This window comes from Amphibalanus amphitrite, unplaced genomic scaffold, assembly GCF_019059575.1.
Source record: "Amphibalanus amphitrite isolate SeventyFive unplaced genomic scaffold, NRLGWU_Aamphi_draft 000106F_arrow, whole genome shotgun sequence".
NCBI classification, from domain to species: Eukaryota; Metazoa; Arthropoda; class Thecostraca; order Balanomorpha; family Balanidae; genus Amphibalanus; species Amphibalanus amphitrite.
Genome location: NW_024881601.1, coordinates 667657 through 685614, shown reverse-complemented (window position 1 = coordinate 685614; position 17958 = coordinate 667657). Strand labels below are relative to the sequence as shown.

Sequence of the window (17958 nt, the reverse complement as noted above, 5' to 3'; positions counted from 1 at the left end):
ACACCGCTAGAGACCGGCGAAAAGGGTGCCGTGCAAAAGTCAATTGGGACCCAGCTTGCACGTGCGCACGTGCAGGGTTCCGCTTCGAGATCTCGAAAACGGCCGGGCCGATTGCACTCAAATTTGGCACACCGCTATAGACCGGCGAATAGGGTGCCGTGCACGTCAGTCCGTAGCACACCGACTCCGGTCTGCACGTGCAAGGCTCATCCTCTCGTTTGGCGGCGGGCGTTTTTGCTGCGTTCACAAAGGTGCTTGCTCAAACAACCTGCGGTAACCGCAGGTTGTTTGAAAAGACAAACACTATTCGTTAGAATTGTGTTTTTCTATTGAAAAACAACCGGAGCGGTCCTTCTCCGGGCTATGTTTTGCAAGTCTGGCAGCGAATCGAGACATCTTGATTGGGGCCTAGACGAAATGTACAATCTTCGTAAAAAGTTCAGTGTATGGGCTCCCGGAGGCGATCTACCTTATGGCACCGGTCGCTACTCGCTTAAAACCTCGTGGCACGTGGCACGTGCGATTCCATTTTCCCCATGTTAAGTCAACGGGGTTTTGGACACTTTTTGCGCGATCGCCAATGGCGGGAAAACGAGCCAAGAAGGAGGTGGTTTTCTTCCCAGCATTTTATGGCAAACACGTTTGGGTACACGCCAGTGTGCGCTGTATACCCCTCAGAATCTCGGAACGTGTCTTTGCACGAGATCAAAGTTGGAATTTTGCTGTGTCCCATGTTAAGTCAATGGACGGCGATGTCGAGACTTTGCAGAGACATTTTCATTCGATCTTTGTACAAAATTTTAGAGATAGATTTCGCCCAAACTCTGATATCTTGTAGAGGAAAGAGCGTAGTACATGCTGGTATGCTTTGTTAAGCTGGCAGAAATCGTTTTTTCTTATAAAGTTTATTTGAAATTTAAATTTTTTAACATGGAAAGTCAATGGGAGCGTCTTTATTCCTCTATAACTTTTAGCTTTAGTAAGATATATAGGTGAAAAGTTAATATAATATACAACTTTTGATGCTCTTTCCACTGATGCATAGGACGTCACTGCACGATGTGCCGTTTTTAAGAAAAGCTGTAAAAAAGCAGGACTCGACTGTGACTTGAACCCAATCACATTAGAGTATACGAACAGGTGACGGCGATACCTCCCGTGTGCGGATGCGACACTGATTATTGCTAAATATTAGCAGTCGGCCGCCTGTGGGTGCCTTTACAAACCTTATATCTCTGCAACCACTGGACCGATTCACTCGCGGTCTTTTGTGTGGGTTAGCTTCTTCCTTTCCCAAACGTAGTGTGCTACTCTCGATGCGTATGGGTGACCCCTAATGCACGTGCCACGTGCAAAACGAAGAGGTGTCAGTTCGGTAGCAAGTGTAATAACTTTGTAGTTATTTTGCCGATTGCGCTGATCCTTGGCATGGATGTAGGCACCCGCCCCGCAATGCATTTCCATGTGTCACGGTTGGGGTGCCGCTGCACGTGCGCACGGGCAGGGTGACGCTTCCAGATCTCGAGAACGCCTGGGCCGATTGTGATCAAAGTTGGCACACCGTTAGGGCTCGGCGAGTAGGGTGCCGTGCACAAGTCAGATGGGACCCAGTTTGCACGTGCGCACGTGCAAGCTGACGCTTCCATATCTCAAGAACGGCTGGACCGGCTGTGCTCAAATTTGGCATACCACTAGAGACTGGTTAATAGGGTGCCGTGCACAAGTCAGTAAGTATGTATTTTCATGTGCCGCGGTTGGGGTGCAGCTGCACGTGCGCACGTGTAGGGGTCGTTTCCCGATCTTGGGAACGGCTGGGCCGAATCAGATTAAATTTGGTACATCGCTAGAAACCGTCGAATAGAGTGCCGTGCACAAGTCAATTGGGACCCAGATAGCACGTGCGCACGTGCAGGGTGTCGCTTCCAGATCTCAAAAACGGCCGGGTCGATTGCACTCAAATTTGGCACACCGCTAGAGACCGGTTATTAGAGTGCAGTGCACGTCAGTTCGTAGCACACCCACTCCGGTCTGCACGTGCAAGACTCATCCTATCGTTTGGCGGCGGGCGTTTTTGCGGCGTTACAGAGGTGCTTGCTCAAACAACCTGCGGTCCCGCGATGCGGAGCCCAGCATCGCAGATGCTGTAACCGCAGGTTGTTTGAAAAGACAAACACTATTCGTTAGAATTGTGTTTTTCTATTGAAAAACAACCGGAGCGGTCCTTCTCCGGGCTATGTTTTGCAAGTCTGGCAGCGAATCGAGACATCTTGATTGGGGCCTAGACGAATCGCTCAATTTCCGTAAAAAGTTCAGGGTATGGGCTCCCGCAGGCGATCTACTTGATGGCATCGGTCGCTACTCGCTAAGAAGTCTTTTGCGCGTGGCACGTGCGATTCCATTTTCCCCATGTTAAGTCAACGGGGTTTTGGACACTTTTTGCGCGATCGCGAATGGCGGGAAAACGAGCCAAGAAGGAGGTGGTTTTCTTCCCAGCATTTTATGGCAAACACGTTTGGGTACACGCCAGTGTGCGCTGTATACCCCTCAGAATCTCGGAACGTGTCTTTGCACGAGGTCAAAGTTGGAATTTTGCTGTGTTCCATGTTAAGTCAATGGACGGCGATGCCGAGACTTTGCAGAGACATTTTCATTCGATCTTTGTACAAAATTTTAGAGATAGATTTTGCCCAAACTCTTATATCTTGTAGAGGATAGAGCATAGTACATGCCGTTATGCTTCGTTAAGCTGGCATAACTCATTTTTTCTTATAAAGTTAATTTGAAATTTAAAATTTTTAACATGGAAAGTCAATGGGAGCGTCTTTGCTGCTTAATAACTTTTTCCGTTGCAGATATATCAAAGTGAAAAGTTAATAAAATATAAAACTTTCGATGCTCTTTCCAATAATGTATAGAACGTCACTGCACGATGTGCCGTTTCGAAGAAAAGTTGTAAAAAAGCAGGGCTGGACTGTGACTTGAACCCAACCACAATGAGCATACCAACAGGTGACGGCAATACCTCCCGTGTGCGGATGCGACACTGATTATTGCTTAATAATAGCAGTCGGCCGCCGTGGGGGCGCCTTTACAAACCTTATATCTCTGCAACCACTGGGCCGATTCACTCGCGGTCTTTCGTGTGGGATAGTTTCTTCCTTTCCCAAACGTAGTGTGCTATTCTCGATGCGTATGGGTGACCCCTAATGCACGTGCCACGTGCCAAACGAAGAGGTGTCACTTCGGTAACAAGTCTAATAACTCTGTAGTTAGTTTGCCGATTGCACTGATACTTGGCATGGATGTAGGCACCCGCCGCGCAATGCATTTCCATGTGTCACGGTTGGGGTGCCGCTGCACGTGCGCACGGGCAGGGTGACGCTTCCAGATCTCGAGAACGGCTGGGCCGATTGTGATCTAATAACTCTGTAGTTATTTTGCCGATTGCGCTGATCCTTGGCATGGATGTAGGCACCCGCCCCGCAATGCATTTCCATGTGTCACGGTTGGGGTGCCGCTGCACGTGCGCACGGGCAGGGTGACGCTTCCAGATCTCGAGAACGGCTGGGCCGATTGTGATCAAAGTTGGCACACCGTTAGGGCTCGGCGAGTAGGGTGCCGTGCACAAGTCAGATGGGACCCACTTTGCACGTGCGCACGTGCAGGCTCACGCTTCCATATCTCAAGAACAGCTGGACCGACTGTGCTCAAATTTGGCATACCACTAGAGACTGGTTAGTAGGGTGCCGTGCACAAGTCAGTAAGTATGTATTTTCATGTGCTGCGGTTAGGGTGCAGCTGCACGTGCGCACGTGTAGGGGTCGCTTCCAAATCTTCGAAACGGCTGGGCCGATTCAGATTAAATTCGGTACACCGCTAGAGACCGGCGAAAAGGGTGCCGTGCAAAAGTCAATTGGGACCCAGCTTGCACGTGCGCACGTGCAGGGTTCCGCTTCGAGATCTCGAAAACGGCCGGGCCGATTGCACTCAAATTTGGCACACCGCTATAGACCGGCGAATAGGGTGCCGTGCACGTCAGTCCGTAGCACACCGACTCCGGTCTGCACGTGCAAGGCTCATCCTCTCGTTTGGCGGCGGGCGTTTTTGCTGCGTTCACAAAGGTGCTTGCTCAAACAACCTGCGGTAACCGCAGGTTGTTTGAAAAGACAAACACTATTCGTTAGAATTGTGTTTTTCTATTGAAAAACAACCGGAGCGGTCGTTCTCCGGGCTATGTTTTGCAAGTCTGGCCGCGAATCGAGACATCTTGGTCGCAGCCTAGACGAAATGTACAATCTTCGTAAAAAGTTCAGTGTCGTTTGTTCTTTTTGAGCTCGTTTAAAGAAGTTTTTTTTTAACATGCAAAGTCAATGGGAGCGTCTTTGCTGCTTTATAACTTTTTACGTTATAGATATATTTAAGTCAAAAGTTGATATTTTATACAACTTTTGATGCTCTTTCCAATGATATATACAACATTATTGCACGTGGTGCCGTTTTTGAGAAATATAGTAAAAAAGCACGACATTACCGAGATTTGAGCTCAGACCTATGTCGTTACGGTGTCAGGCGGACACGAGGACAGGTGGCGCCGCCGCCGCCCGCATAGCGGCGGGAATGTGAACTAACCTGTTTACCATCTATGGTATGGTACTTACCATCGAGGGAACGGACGCCGTCGGCACCATTTCGGGACTTTGCATCGCAATAAAAGGCTTATTTACAATTGAAAATGGACTAGCGAGAGTCGTTATGGAATCAGAATTTGATGCTCTACAAAACTAGGCTATTTTCATTGTGATGGCATCACAGACTACACCGCTAACCCCAATAAAGCAGATTTATGTCGCGTCATCGATGATTACATATAATGTTTCTTTGATATATATGTAGTCGGGTCTTTCAGCTGCGTCCCTCCCCTCCCTCGCCGCGCCGGCGGGTCGGCCATCCGCGGCTTGCCGCCCGCCGGCTGCTGGCCGGTCAGCTGGCCGGTCAGCTGGTCGCCCGCGGCTGTCGGTGCAGTGCGGGTTGCCTACTTGCGGGGGGCCGTCGTGGCGGCGGCCCGGGTGGACTGGGCGAGCAGTGAGTTGGGGAGCGCTGCGCTGTCGGTGCTCTAGTCTGTATTGCGTTCGCATGATACGGCTTGAGCCAATACAGAGTGAACTGATTGAGCTGAGCAAGTCTTTATATACATTGAAAAGTAAAGCACTTTTTACTGCATCTACGGTGAGATGCTAGATAAAATTTATGGCCTACCTAATGGTACCCATTACTTAACAATTAAGTGAATCATTTCGTCGCTAAACTCTCGTAAATTCGTATGTCCGCCTCACTATGGAGTTTGGACCGTAACGTATGGCCTTTGCTCAGACAGTATACGAACAGGTGACGGGGATACCTCCCATAGAAGGATGCGACACGATTTTACTGCTAAATAGCGGCCGGCCGCCGTGGGGACGTTTTTGTACGACTTATATCTCGGCAACCACTGCAGGCTGATACACGTGCGGTTTTTTGAGTGGGGTAGCTTTTTCCCTTCTTTCACATAGTGTGCTACTCTCGATGCATATGGGTGACCCCTAACGCACGTTCCGCGTGCAAAGCCAAGAGGTGCCTGTTTTGTAATAAGCGCAATAGCTCGCGGTAATTACTGGGCCGATTGCGCTAAAACTTGGCATAGAGGTAGACACTTTCCAGGCAATGCATTTCCATGTGTCTTGGTAGGGGTGCAACTGCACGTGCGCACGTGCAAGGTGACGCTTCCAGATCTCGAGAACGGCTGGACCGATTGTGTTCAAATTTGGCATAACGCTTGATACCGATCAGTAGGTTGCAGTCATTTAGTATGCATTTCCATGTGCCACGATTGGGGTGCAACTGCACGTGCGCACGTGCAGGGTGACGCTTCCAGATCTCGAGAACGGCCGGGCCAATTGTGCTCAGATTTGGCACACCGCTAGAGATCGCGTAGTAGGGTGTCTTGCACAGGTCTGCTGGGCCCCAGGTTGCACGTGCGCACGTGCAGGGTGACGCTTCCAGATCTCAGGAACGGCTGGGCCGATTGCATTCAAATTCGGCACACCTTTAGAGACCGGTTAGTAGGGTGCTGTGCACAAGTCAGTTAGTATGTATACTCATGTGTCTCGGTTGGGGTGCAACTGCACGTGCGCACGTGTAGGGGTCGCTTCCAGATCTTGAAAACGGCTGGGCCGATTGAGCTTAAATTCGGTACACCGCTAGAGACCGGCAACTAGGGTGCCGTCCACAAGTCATTTGGGACCCAGCTTGCACGTGCGCACGTGCAGGGTGAGGCTTTCAGATCTCAGAAACGGCTGGGCTGATTGCATTCAAATTCGGCACACCTTTAGCGGCGTTACAGAGGTGCTTGCTCAAACAACCTGCGGTCCCGCGATGCGGAGCCCAGCATCTGCGATGCTGGGCTCCGCATCGCTGGACCGCAGGTTGTTTGAGCAAGCACCTTTGGAAACGCAGCAAAAACGCCCGCCGCCAAACGAGAGGATGAGCCTTGCACGTGCAGACCGGAGTCGGTGTGCTACGGACTGACGTGCACGGCACCCTATTCGCCGGTCTATAGCGGTGTGCCAAATTTGAGTGCAATCGACCCGGCCGTTTTCGAGATCTGGAAGCGTGACCCTGCACGTGCGCACGTGCAGCCTGGGCCCTAATTGACTTGTGCACGGCACTCTATTCGCCGGTTTCTAGCGATGTACCAAATTTAATCTGAATCGGCCCAGCCGTTTCCAAGATCGGGAAACGACCCCTACACGTGCGCACGTGCAGCTGCACCCCAACCGCGGCACATGAAAATACATACTTACTGACTTGTGCACGGCACCCTACTAACTAGTCTCTAGTGGTATGCCAAATTTGAGCACAGTCGGTCCAACCGTTCTTGAGATATGGAAGCGTCAGCCTGCACGTGCGCACGTGCAAACTGGGTCCCATCTGACTTGTGCACGGCACCCTACTCGCCGAGCCCTAACGGTGTGCCAACTTTGATCACAATCGGCCCAGTCGTTCTCGAGATCTGGAAGCGTCACCCTGCCCGTGCGCACGTGCAGCGGCACCCCAACCGTGACACATGGAAATGCATTGCGCGGCGGGTGCCTACAACCATGCCAAGTATCAGCGCAATCGGCAAACTAACTACAGAGTTATTAGACTTGTTACTGAACTGACTTCTTTTCGTTTTGCACGTGGCACGTGCATTAGGGGTCACCCATACGCATCGAGAGTAGCACACTACGTGTAAGAAAGGAAGGAGCTATCCCACACAAAAGACCGCGAGTGAATCGGTCCAGTGGTTGCAGAGATATAAGGTTTGTACAGGCACCCCACAGGCGGCCTACTGCTAATATTTAGCAATAATCAGTGTCGCATCCGCACACGGGAGGTATCGCCGTCACCTATTCGTATACTCTAATGTGGTTGGGTTCAAGTCACAGTCGAGCCCTGCTTTTTTACAACTTTTCTTAAAAACGGCACATCGTGCAGTGACGTTCTATACATTATTGGAAAGAGCATCGAAAGTTGTATGTTTTATTAACTTTTCACTTTGATATATCTGTAACGTAAAAAGTTATTAAGCAACAAAGACGCTCCCATTGACTTTCCATGTTAAAAATTTTCATTTTCAAACGAACTTTATTAGAAAAAACGATTTCTGCCAGCTTAACGAAGCATAACGGCATGTACTATGCTCTTTCCTTTACAAGATATAAGAGTTTGGGCGAAATCTATCTCTAAAATTTTGTACAAAGATCGAATGAAAATGTCTCTGCAAAGTCTCGACATCGCCGTCCATTGACTTAACATGGGACACAGCAAAATTCCAACTTTGACCTCGTGCAAAGACACGTTCCGAGATTCTGAGGGGTATACAGCGCACACTAGCGTGTACCCAAACGTGTTTGCCATAAAATGCTGGGAAGAAAACCACCTCTTCCTTGGCTCGTTTTCCCGCTATTGGCGATCGCGCAAAAAGTGTCCAAAACCCCGTTCACTTAACACGGGGAAAATGGAATCGCACGTGCCACGTGCCACGAGGTTTTAAGCGAGTAGCGACCGATGCCATAAGGTAGATCGCCTCCGGGAGCCTATACACTGAACTTTTTACGAAGATTGTACATTTCGTCTAGGCCCCAATCAAGATGTCTCGATTCGCTGCCAGACTTGCAAAACATAGCCCGGAGAACGACCGCTCCGGTTGTTTTTCAATAGAAAAACACAATTCTAACGAATAGTGTTTGTCTTTTCAAACAACCTGCGGTTACTAACTAGTCTCTAGTGGTATGCCAAATTTGAGCACAGTCGGTCCAGCCGTTCTTGAGATATGGAAGCGTCAGCCTGCACGTGCGCACGTGCAAACTGGGTACACCCTACTAACTAGTCTCTAGTGGTATGCCAAATTTGAGCACAGTCGGTCCAGCCGTTCTTGAGATATGGAAGCGTCAGCCTGCACGTGCGCACGTGCAAACTGGGACCCATCTGACTTGTGCACGGCACCCTACTCGCCGAGCCCTAGCGGTGTGCCAACTTTGATCACAATCGGCCCAGCCGTTCTCCAGATCTGGAAGCGTCACCCTGCCCGTGCGCACGTGCAGCGGCACCCCAACCGTGACACATGGAAATGCATTGCGGGGCGGGTGCCTACATCCATGCTAAGGATCAGCGTATTCGGCAAAATAACTAGAGTTATTACACTTGCTACCGAACTGACACCTCTTCGTTTTGCACGTGGCACGTGCATTAGGGGTCACCCATACGCATCGAGAGTAGCACACTACGTTTGGGAAAGGAAGAAATTATCCCACACAAAAGAGCGCGAGTGAATCGGTCCAGTGGTTGCAGAGATATAAGGTTTGTAAAGGCGCCCCCACGGCGGCCGACTGCTAATATTTAGCAATAATCAGTGTCGCATCCGCACACGGGAGGTATCCCCGTCACCTGTTCGTATATTTTAATGTGGTTGGGTTCAAGTCACAGTCGAGCCCTGCTTTTTTACAACTTTTCTTAGAAACGGCGCATCGTGCAGTGACGTTCTATACATTGTTGGAAAGAGCATCGAAAGTTGTATATTTTATTAACTTTTCACTTTGATACATCTGCAACGTAAAAAGTTATTAAGCAACAAAGACGCTCCCATTGACTTTCCATGTTAAAAAATTTAAATTTCAAATAAACTTTATAAGAAAAAACGATTTCTGCCAGCTTAACGAAGCATACCAGCATGTACTACGCTCTTTCCTCTACAAGATATCAGAGTTTGGGCGAAATCTATCTCTAAAATTTTGTACAAAGATCGAATGAAAATGTCTCTGCAAAGTCTCGACATCGCCGTCCATTGACTTAACATGGGACACAGCAAAATTCCAACTTTGATCTCGTGCAAAGACACGTTCCGAGATTCTGAGGGGTATACAGCGCACACTGGCGTGTACCCAAACGTGTTTGCCATAAAATGCTGGGAAGAAAACCACCTCCTTCTTGGCTCGTTTTCCCGCCATTGGCGATCGCGCAAAAAGTGTCCAAAACCCCGTTGACTTAACATGGGGAAAATGGAATCGCACGTGCCACGTGCCACGAGGTTTTAAGCGAGTAGCGACCGGTGCCATAAGGTAGATCGCCTCCGGGAGCCCATACACTGAACTTTTTACGAAGATTGTACATTTCGTCTAGGCCCCAATCAAGATGTCTCGATTCGCTGCCAGACTTGCAAAACATAGCCCGGAGAAGGACCGCTCCGGTTGTTTTTCAATAGAAAAACACAATTCTAACGAATAGTGTTTGTCTTTTCAAACAACCTGCGGTTACTATAGCGGTGTGCCAAATTTGAGTGTAATCGGCTCGGCCATTTTCGAGATCTGGAAGCGTCACCCTGCACGTGCGCACGTGCAAGCTGTGTCCAATTGCATTGTGCATGGGACCCTATTCGCCGGTCTCTAGCGGTGTACCAAATTCGAGCTCAATCGGCCCAGCCGTTTTCAAGATCTTGAAACGACCCCTCCACGTGCGCACGTGCAGTTGCATCTCAACCGTGACACATGGAAACACATACTAACTGACTTGTGCACGGCACCCTACTGATCGATCTCTAGATGTTTGCCGAATTTGAGTGCAATCGGTCCAGCCGTTCTTGAGATCTGGAAGCGTCACCCTGCACGTGCGCACGTGCAAGATGGGTCCAAACTGACTTGCGCACGGCAGTCGGCACCCTACTAATCGGTCTCTAGCGGTGTACCAAATTTGAACTCAATCGGCCCGGCCGTTCTCGAGATCTGGAAGCGTCACCCTGCACGTGCGCACGTGCAGTTGCACCCCAATCGTGGCACATGGAAATACATACTAAATGACTGCAACCTACTGATCGGTATCAAGCGTTATGCCAAATTTGAACACAATCGGTCCAGCCGTTCTCGAGATCTGGAAGCGTCACCCTGCACGTGCGCACGTGCAGTTGCACCCCTACCAAGACACATGGAAATGCATCGCCTGGAAAGTGTCTACCTCCATGCCAAGTTTTAGCGCAATCGGCCCAGTAATTACCGCGAGCTATTGCGCTTATTACAAAACAGGCACCTCTTGGCTTTGCACGTGGAACGTGCGTTAGGGGTCACCCATATGCATCGAGAGTAGCACACTATGTGAAAGAAGGGAAAAAGCTACCCCACACAAAAAACCGCACGTGTATCAGCCCAGTGGTTGCCGAGATATAAGTCGTACAAAAACGTCCCCACGGCGGCCGGCCGCTATTTAGCAGTAAAATCGTGTCGCATCCTTCTATGGGAGGTATCCCCGTCACCTGTTCGTATACTGTCTGAGCAAAGGCCATACGTTACGGTCCAAACTCCATAGTGAGGCGGACATACGAATTTACGAGAGTTTAGCGACGAAATGATTCACTTAATTGTTAAGTAATGGGTACCATTAGACCATAAATTTTATCTAGCATCTCACCGTAGATGCAGTAAAAAGTGCTTTACTTTTCAATGTATATAAAGACTTGCTCAGCTCAATCAGTTCACTCTGTATTGGCTCAAGCCGTATCATGCGAACGCAATACAAACTAGAGCACCGACAGCGCAGCGCTCCCCAACTCACTGCTCGCCCAGTCCACCCGGGCCGCCGCCACGACGGCCCCCCGCAAGTAGGCATCCCGCACTGCACCGACAGCCGCGGGCGACCAGCTGACCGGCCAGCTGACCGGCCAGCAGCCGGCGGGCGGCAAGCCGCGGATGGCCGACCCGCCGGCGCGGCGAGGGAGGGGAGGGACGCAGCTGAAAGACCCGACTACATATATATCAAAGAAACATTATATGTAATCATCGATGACGCGACATAAATCTGCTTTATTGGGTTTAGCGGTGTAGTCTGTGATGCCATCACAATGAAAATAGCCTAGTTTTGTAGAGCATCAAATTCTGATTCCATAACGACTCTCGCTAGTCCATTTTCAATTGTAAATAAGCCTTTTATTGCGATGCAAAGTCCCGAAATGGTGCCGACGGCGGCCGGTCCCCCGATGGTACCATACCATAGATCAGAGGGCTGTTCACGGGCCCTGTGTGCGGTCGGACCGCACATAGCCTCCAAGCTCCGCCCACTGCGTCCCTACGTCAGCCTTCCGTCACCGCACACAGCGATCGCTGTGGCCGGTCGGGACTGGCCACAGCGGACCGTCCACCGCACGCAGCCGTGACGTCAGAACCGCCTACCCATCCCCTACCCCCACGCCTGCTGGACGCACCGCACACAGCGCACGCAGCAGTGTGCGGTGCCCGTGAACACCCCTCTGGTAAACAGGTTAGTTCACATTCCCGCCGCTATGCGGGCGGCGGCGGCGCCACCTGTCCTCGTGTCCGCCTGACACCGTAACGATATAGGTCTGAGCTCAAATCTCGGTAATGTCGTGCTTTTTTACTATATTTCTCAAAAACGGCACCACGTGCAATAAAGTTGTATATATCATTGGAAAGAGCATCAAAAGTTGTATAACCTATCAACTTTTCACTTAAATATATCTCAACTGTAAAAAGTTATTAAGCAGCAAAGACGCTCCCATTCACTTTCCATGTTAAAATTTTTCATTTTTAAACGAGCCTAAAAAGAACAAACGAATTTGCACAGCTTAAAGAAGCATAACAACATGTTCTATGGTCTTTTCTCAACAAGTCCTGAAAGTTTAAACAAAATCGTATCATATAATTTTGTACAATGAGCGAATGAAAAAGTCTCTGCAAAAACGCCCATTGACTTAACATGGGGAGCGAAAAAAGTTCAACTTTGACCTCGTGCAAAGACACGTTACGAAGTTCTGAGGGGTATACGGCGCACACTAGCGTGTACCCAAACGTGTTTGCCATAAAATGCTGGGATGAAAACCACCCCTTCCTTGGCTCGTTTTCCCGCTATTCGCGATTGCGCAAAAAGTGTCCAAAACCCCGTTGACTTAACATGGGGAAAATGGAATCGCACGTGCCACGTGCCACGAGGTTTTAAGCGAGTAGCGACCGGTGCCAACAGGTAGATCGCCTGCGGGAGCCCATACACTGAAATTTTTAAGAAAATCGAGCCACAAGTTTAGGCCTGACCCAAGTTGCCCCAATTCGCGGCCAGACTTGCAAAACATAGCCCGGAGAAGGACCGCTCCGGTTGTTTTTCAATAGAAAAACACAATTCTAACGAATAGTGTTTGTCTTTTCAAACAACCTGCGGTTACGAATAGTGTTTGTCTTTTCAAACAACCTGCGGTTAAGTTTTTTTTTGGGGGGGGGCCCAACAAGTGGGAAGATGGGGCCTCCAACAGGTGGGATTATGGGGGCCTCCTGGTTTCTAATGGCCCCTCCCTTGGAGATTTTCTGGATCCGCCCCTGGCTGAGGTCATTTCAGGTCAAGTTAGGTCAAGGTCAATTATGTGTTTGTATGTCTGTGTGTGTCTGTGTGTATACTGAATACTGATGTGTGCACCGATTGTTTTTGGGTCCATATTACATGAAATCATGATCTGAGAAGCTTTTACCAAAAATGCAATCAAAAAACTTCACAAAAAGTAAATTCGGCTTGCCTAAAAAGCAATTATCTTAGATGACCTAGGTTGACCTTGACCCTGACCTTGACCCCTGTACATCGTCGAACAACATGTTCCATGATAGGTGGGAGGTAAGACTGGCAAAAAAGGCCGAAATCAGGGTGTCAAAAGCTCACAAGGCCCATGGCAAACGCAAGATGTTGAGAATTGGCCATTTGGGTCATGACATGACCTCAAAAACAAGGTCATATCTCCGAAACCAAAAATCACAAACTTGAAATTTTCAGTGGACATCAAGAAAGGATAGAGGAGCAGCTATACGAAAAATCGGCCTTCTAGCTCTAAAAATGTTGAGTGCAGAGCAGAAAGACTACCTGGGGGGATGGGTGGCAACCACCCCCCCCCCCCCCATGTGCGGGCGAGAGCAGCACAGGGCTCGAGAGTGTTTTAGAGCCCACCGGCCTTGACAGAGGTGACGGCCGACGTCCCGATGGGATAACGCTCTTCCCTTTCAGCCGAGGAATGAGCCTGATATGGGACGCCACCTGCTGCGACACCGCTTCTCTGCAACTGCTGTCATCAGCTCTGCCTTGAGCCCTGGTAGCGCCGCTCGCTTTGCGGAAGAACGCAAGCGCGTCCGATATGCCGCTCTCCGTAAGAAATACGTTTTCGTACCTTTCGCGGTTGAGACACCTGGTGTCCTGGGTCCAGCGGCCACACAGGGGGGGGGGGGGGGTCGGATGCGACCCCCCCCCCAGGCTGTCGTGGGTACGGAAATAGCCCAGGCGGTGCCGGGTTAAACTAATAGTATTACCGCAGGGAACACGACGCATTTATAGCCGATACATTTGCTTTTTTTCTTAAATAAGATTGAAACATTGCGAGTACTGGCTTTTCGCCTAGCAGTTGGGCGTGAGGTGAGTGACGATAAAAATTATTTCGCTCTCCCTTGCTCCTGCACCTGCGGAAAGTGGATGGATGGGCATTGGATACTTACTGGAAGGGTGTAATAAGGGCAATACACCACTTCATGCTCCGATAATTGCATTACGTCTATGACGGTGTAAAGTAAAGAATAAAGATGTGTGAAGAAATAGACATCTGACAATTGGCTGACTTCCCTGCCTCCCGGCCGCTACTCAGGTCCACCACTCGCCGTTGTCAGTGCACGGTTTTTCTAGCAAGCTCCAGCCTAGTATTGATCTTATTCAGTATTTACGGTACGAAGATTTGATAACGGAATGTGACGTTTCCACATCATGCTTGATGGTTGAAGTTTGCACCGTTAACAACTACCAAGTCAAGTCGCAGCCCCAGTCATCTGGCACGTCTCTGTCATCGAATAAAGCCAATGAACAAGAAAGTTATTATTTTCCAGCATAAATGAAAATATATAACACTGCTACAGGCGGTACGCGGATGTCATGCACATTACACACAACGATTCAATCGAATAAAAACTGGATTAACCATAAATCAGCACTGGATTAACCATAAATAATAACAGTACAGCACCAAACACTTGAGATGCACATTATAGTACTTTAGAATGCACAGAGGAGTAATGAGACTAAAAGTTTTAACACGCCCTATCTTAAAAAAATATTGAACGAGATATTTCCACAGTGCAAAAACAAAACCGAAATCCGACAAAAAACCGATTCCAGGTTCAATGTCCACAGATTTAAAAACAAAACTTTCAAGTGCCCCCATGGTAAAAAAAAAATGACCAAAGACGGAATTGTAACAAAGAATAAATAAAGATATGTGCGGCAAACGAAGGGCGGCACTGGACGAGCGTCTGCACAAAGTAGGCGCACAGAGTTACTCCTTAGCCCAGCGGGCAGCAGCAAATGAATTACAACCAAAGGAAGAATATGCATTAGTCTATTAAGGCTCATCGCACCATGACGAGGCACAGCTAGGATAACGCGATTCGCCTGCGTCCTCCAGGCGAGAAGCACCTCGAGTAGGCTGCCGTGTCTTGACCAACTGCCGCATCCGTCGTCCGCGCCGCAGGCCTCCCAGTAGTGCCTCGGAGTAGTGCCTCCATCGCATCGGCCGTCGACCGGCGTGGGGCCCGGATGTGACTAGTGCAGCTCCGTGGGGTGCCCTGCCGCGCTCTGCCGAGTGTGCAGAGAGCAGGTAGACTGGTGGCGGTGAAGAAAACAAGCAGTTATCTTCTTTCGGGATCTGTAAAGAAGCATTCTACTAAAAACTACATCCAAAACGTTTTCCATATTTTTTTTTTACAGAACACAATGCAGTAGCCAAAATAGATATGAAGTATGTGAAGACAACAGTCTACTGCCATTAGATAACTGATCCTGATGGACAAATACATTAGATACTAGTAAATCATAAGGTGGTTCAAAGGCACACTTTGCAGCTCCAGTAAAAAATCACTGTTTTTCATACTTCATACTGTAAGGGGAAAGGGTGGGGTGGGGATGCAGCCAAGAGTGCATCATATGGGGTTGTAGTGGTCGGACCATCTGGAGCAATAGCCTGTTTTTGCCGTTTTTAATGTTAACCCTATGGCGCACATGAGCACGCGCCACGGGCGCACCCCCGGCCGAATCGTGCCCAAAAGCTAATACGACCTGTTGAATTACATGACCCACGAGTCGTGAAAATTTCACCCTCGTGCGTCAATCGACGGCGCCGCAATATCCGTTTTGGGGCATCACGCCGCCTATAAGCCTCGCAAAAGCGTCCGCACGGCCGGCCGGCCGGCCGGCCGGCCGCTCATACTCAGAAATTTCCGTTAATCTAAGGAAAGACTTCGCTCGCTTCGCTCGCTCCGTAACAAAAGTGACACCTCTCCGTTTTACACGTGTCACGTGCAGTGGAGGTCACCCGCAAGCATTGTCCATAGTAAATACTTGTAAGAAGAGTATACGCTACCCCACACAAAAAACCGCAAGTGTAACAGTGTCCGTCCCCCTCCCCGGCGCCGTTTTCCTCCAGGGGAGGCGCCCCAGCCGCCGTACTGGGGCGTAGCGGAGTCCGTGCTTTTAGCACAGCAAAATATCCACCCAGGCTAGATTAACGTCACGACAACCTAGGATTAAGAGTGGCTAGACTTCAGACTTCATGCAGACTTAACATTGAAGTATTATATATGCAACTAAATGACACACATGGTGTTTGTTCTAACCTTCTCAACAGAAAGTGAACGTGTCAGGACAGCACCCCTTGGTGACCATTATATTCAAGGGGTGCAGGAACTGATTCCCCAGGGGTGAAGCGATAGAAGCAAAAACATGAGTCACTAGTTCCCTCCTGTGTCTTCCCTCCTGCAGAAAAAAAAATACATGTGTGATGCCCAATGTGACTGATAACTGCATATTATAAAGCTGGAAATATTGTACAAAGTTGTGACAACACAAGCAAACTATGCATGTCACTGCTCTTGTATAACTTTTCTATTTTTATTGCTATATGAGACCTCACAAGACACAAAAATATGCATGGTTAGAAAGTGGGTAACAATACATTTCAAATGAACTAAGCAGATTATTTCTAAGCTCCTTTAAGTCCCAATTTCTGCTATATTTCGCTTGTTGTCACTTCATATTTTGAACTCAAGGTGCCTTGTGGATTTACCTCAGGTATGTAGGTAAATCCACAAGGATTTATGGGCTTTACCACAGTTGAGTAGCTGCTCCCTCAATTTAAGTTTCTCGTTAAATTTCATTGAGGCGTTGCAAGATGGGCTGAAGCCGAATCCTCTTCCCTGTTTAGCTGATGCTCATAATACCTGAACATTTTTAATTCCAATTTTTATAGCTGTTAACAATTGGTAAAGGCCCATGTACCTAGACAACAATGACTTTACAGAAGAAACCCCTGGCTGTGTTTCATGGGCGCGCTGCCAGCCGCTGCCAGCGCATTCCGCGTGAGCTAGCGTCAACCTCCGGTAGTGTTGGAGGTATAGGCTTGTTGATGTCTCTATGGAAGCCAAAAGCGGCTGGCAGAGTGCTGTGATATGCTGTGATACACCACCCTTATTTTTGCACAATAATGCTGTGATAACTGTTCCTGCAAAAAATATAAGGTGAAGTGAAGTAAAATCAGGTCAAACATTAATATATACCCGAAAATAGCAGTGTTTGGAGTACCTATATTCACATTACCAATAATATAAAATCAGGTCAAACATTAATATATACCAGAAAATAGCAGTGTTTGCCGTTTGGAGTACCTATATTCACATTACCAATAATATGATACACAACAGGCCATAGAAAACCAGTGAATCAGAATGTTGAATTGTACCCCAATTTCAATATCAATATGGCACTTGGCAATAACAGTTAAACACACCGTTTTTGATGTTAAATCAACAGAGAAAACTCCTGAACATAAAAAATGATCAGAATGTATAATAAGGATAACAGTATAAATAAAAATCGACGACATCAGCACCTATCATCGCCGTTCCACATTCACCACTCCCCATTCCACGCACAGATTGTTTACTCCTTGGTTTACCCCGTGTTCGCAGTCTCCCTGACGACGGAGATTCTTTACGCCCACCGACCAATCACGTTCAAGATCAGCGGGGCTTGGCCGCAGTTCTCGAACGCTATTTGCCAGATTAAGCAGGACCTTCGTCGTCAGTAAACTGTGAACACGGCGTTACATATTTCGCTATGGTAACAAAAGCGCCAGAATTGACTACCAGAATTGGATCCGAAGGTCAAATGGGTCACGTGACTGACAAGTTCAGATGGACAACACCAGGAAAACGGAACAACGTGCAATAACGTTCTATATATCATTGGAAAGAGCATCAAAAGTTGTATAAAATATCAACTTTTGACTTAAACATATCTTAAACGTAAAAAGTTATTAAGCATCAAAGACGCTCCCATTGACTTTCAAAGTTAAAATTTTTCATTTTT

General features: G+C 48.5%; 1 long non-coding RNA gene across 1 annotated transcript; it reads right to left on the bottom strand.

The window, feature by feature from the left end:
* Positions 1–14400: 14400 nt before the first annotated feature.
* On the bottom strand, positions 14401–17531 carry LOC122380782. The gene is made up of 2 exons (XR_006256383.1): positions 17480–17531; positions 14401–15241 (listed from the first exon to the last, which is right to left on the bottom strand). It is a non-coding gene; the product is annotated as an uncharacterized LOC122380782 (long non-coding RNA).
* Positions 17532–17958: the final 427 nt, after the last annotated feature.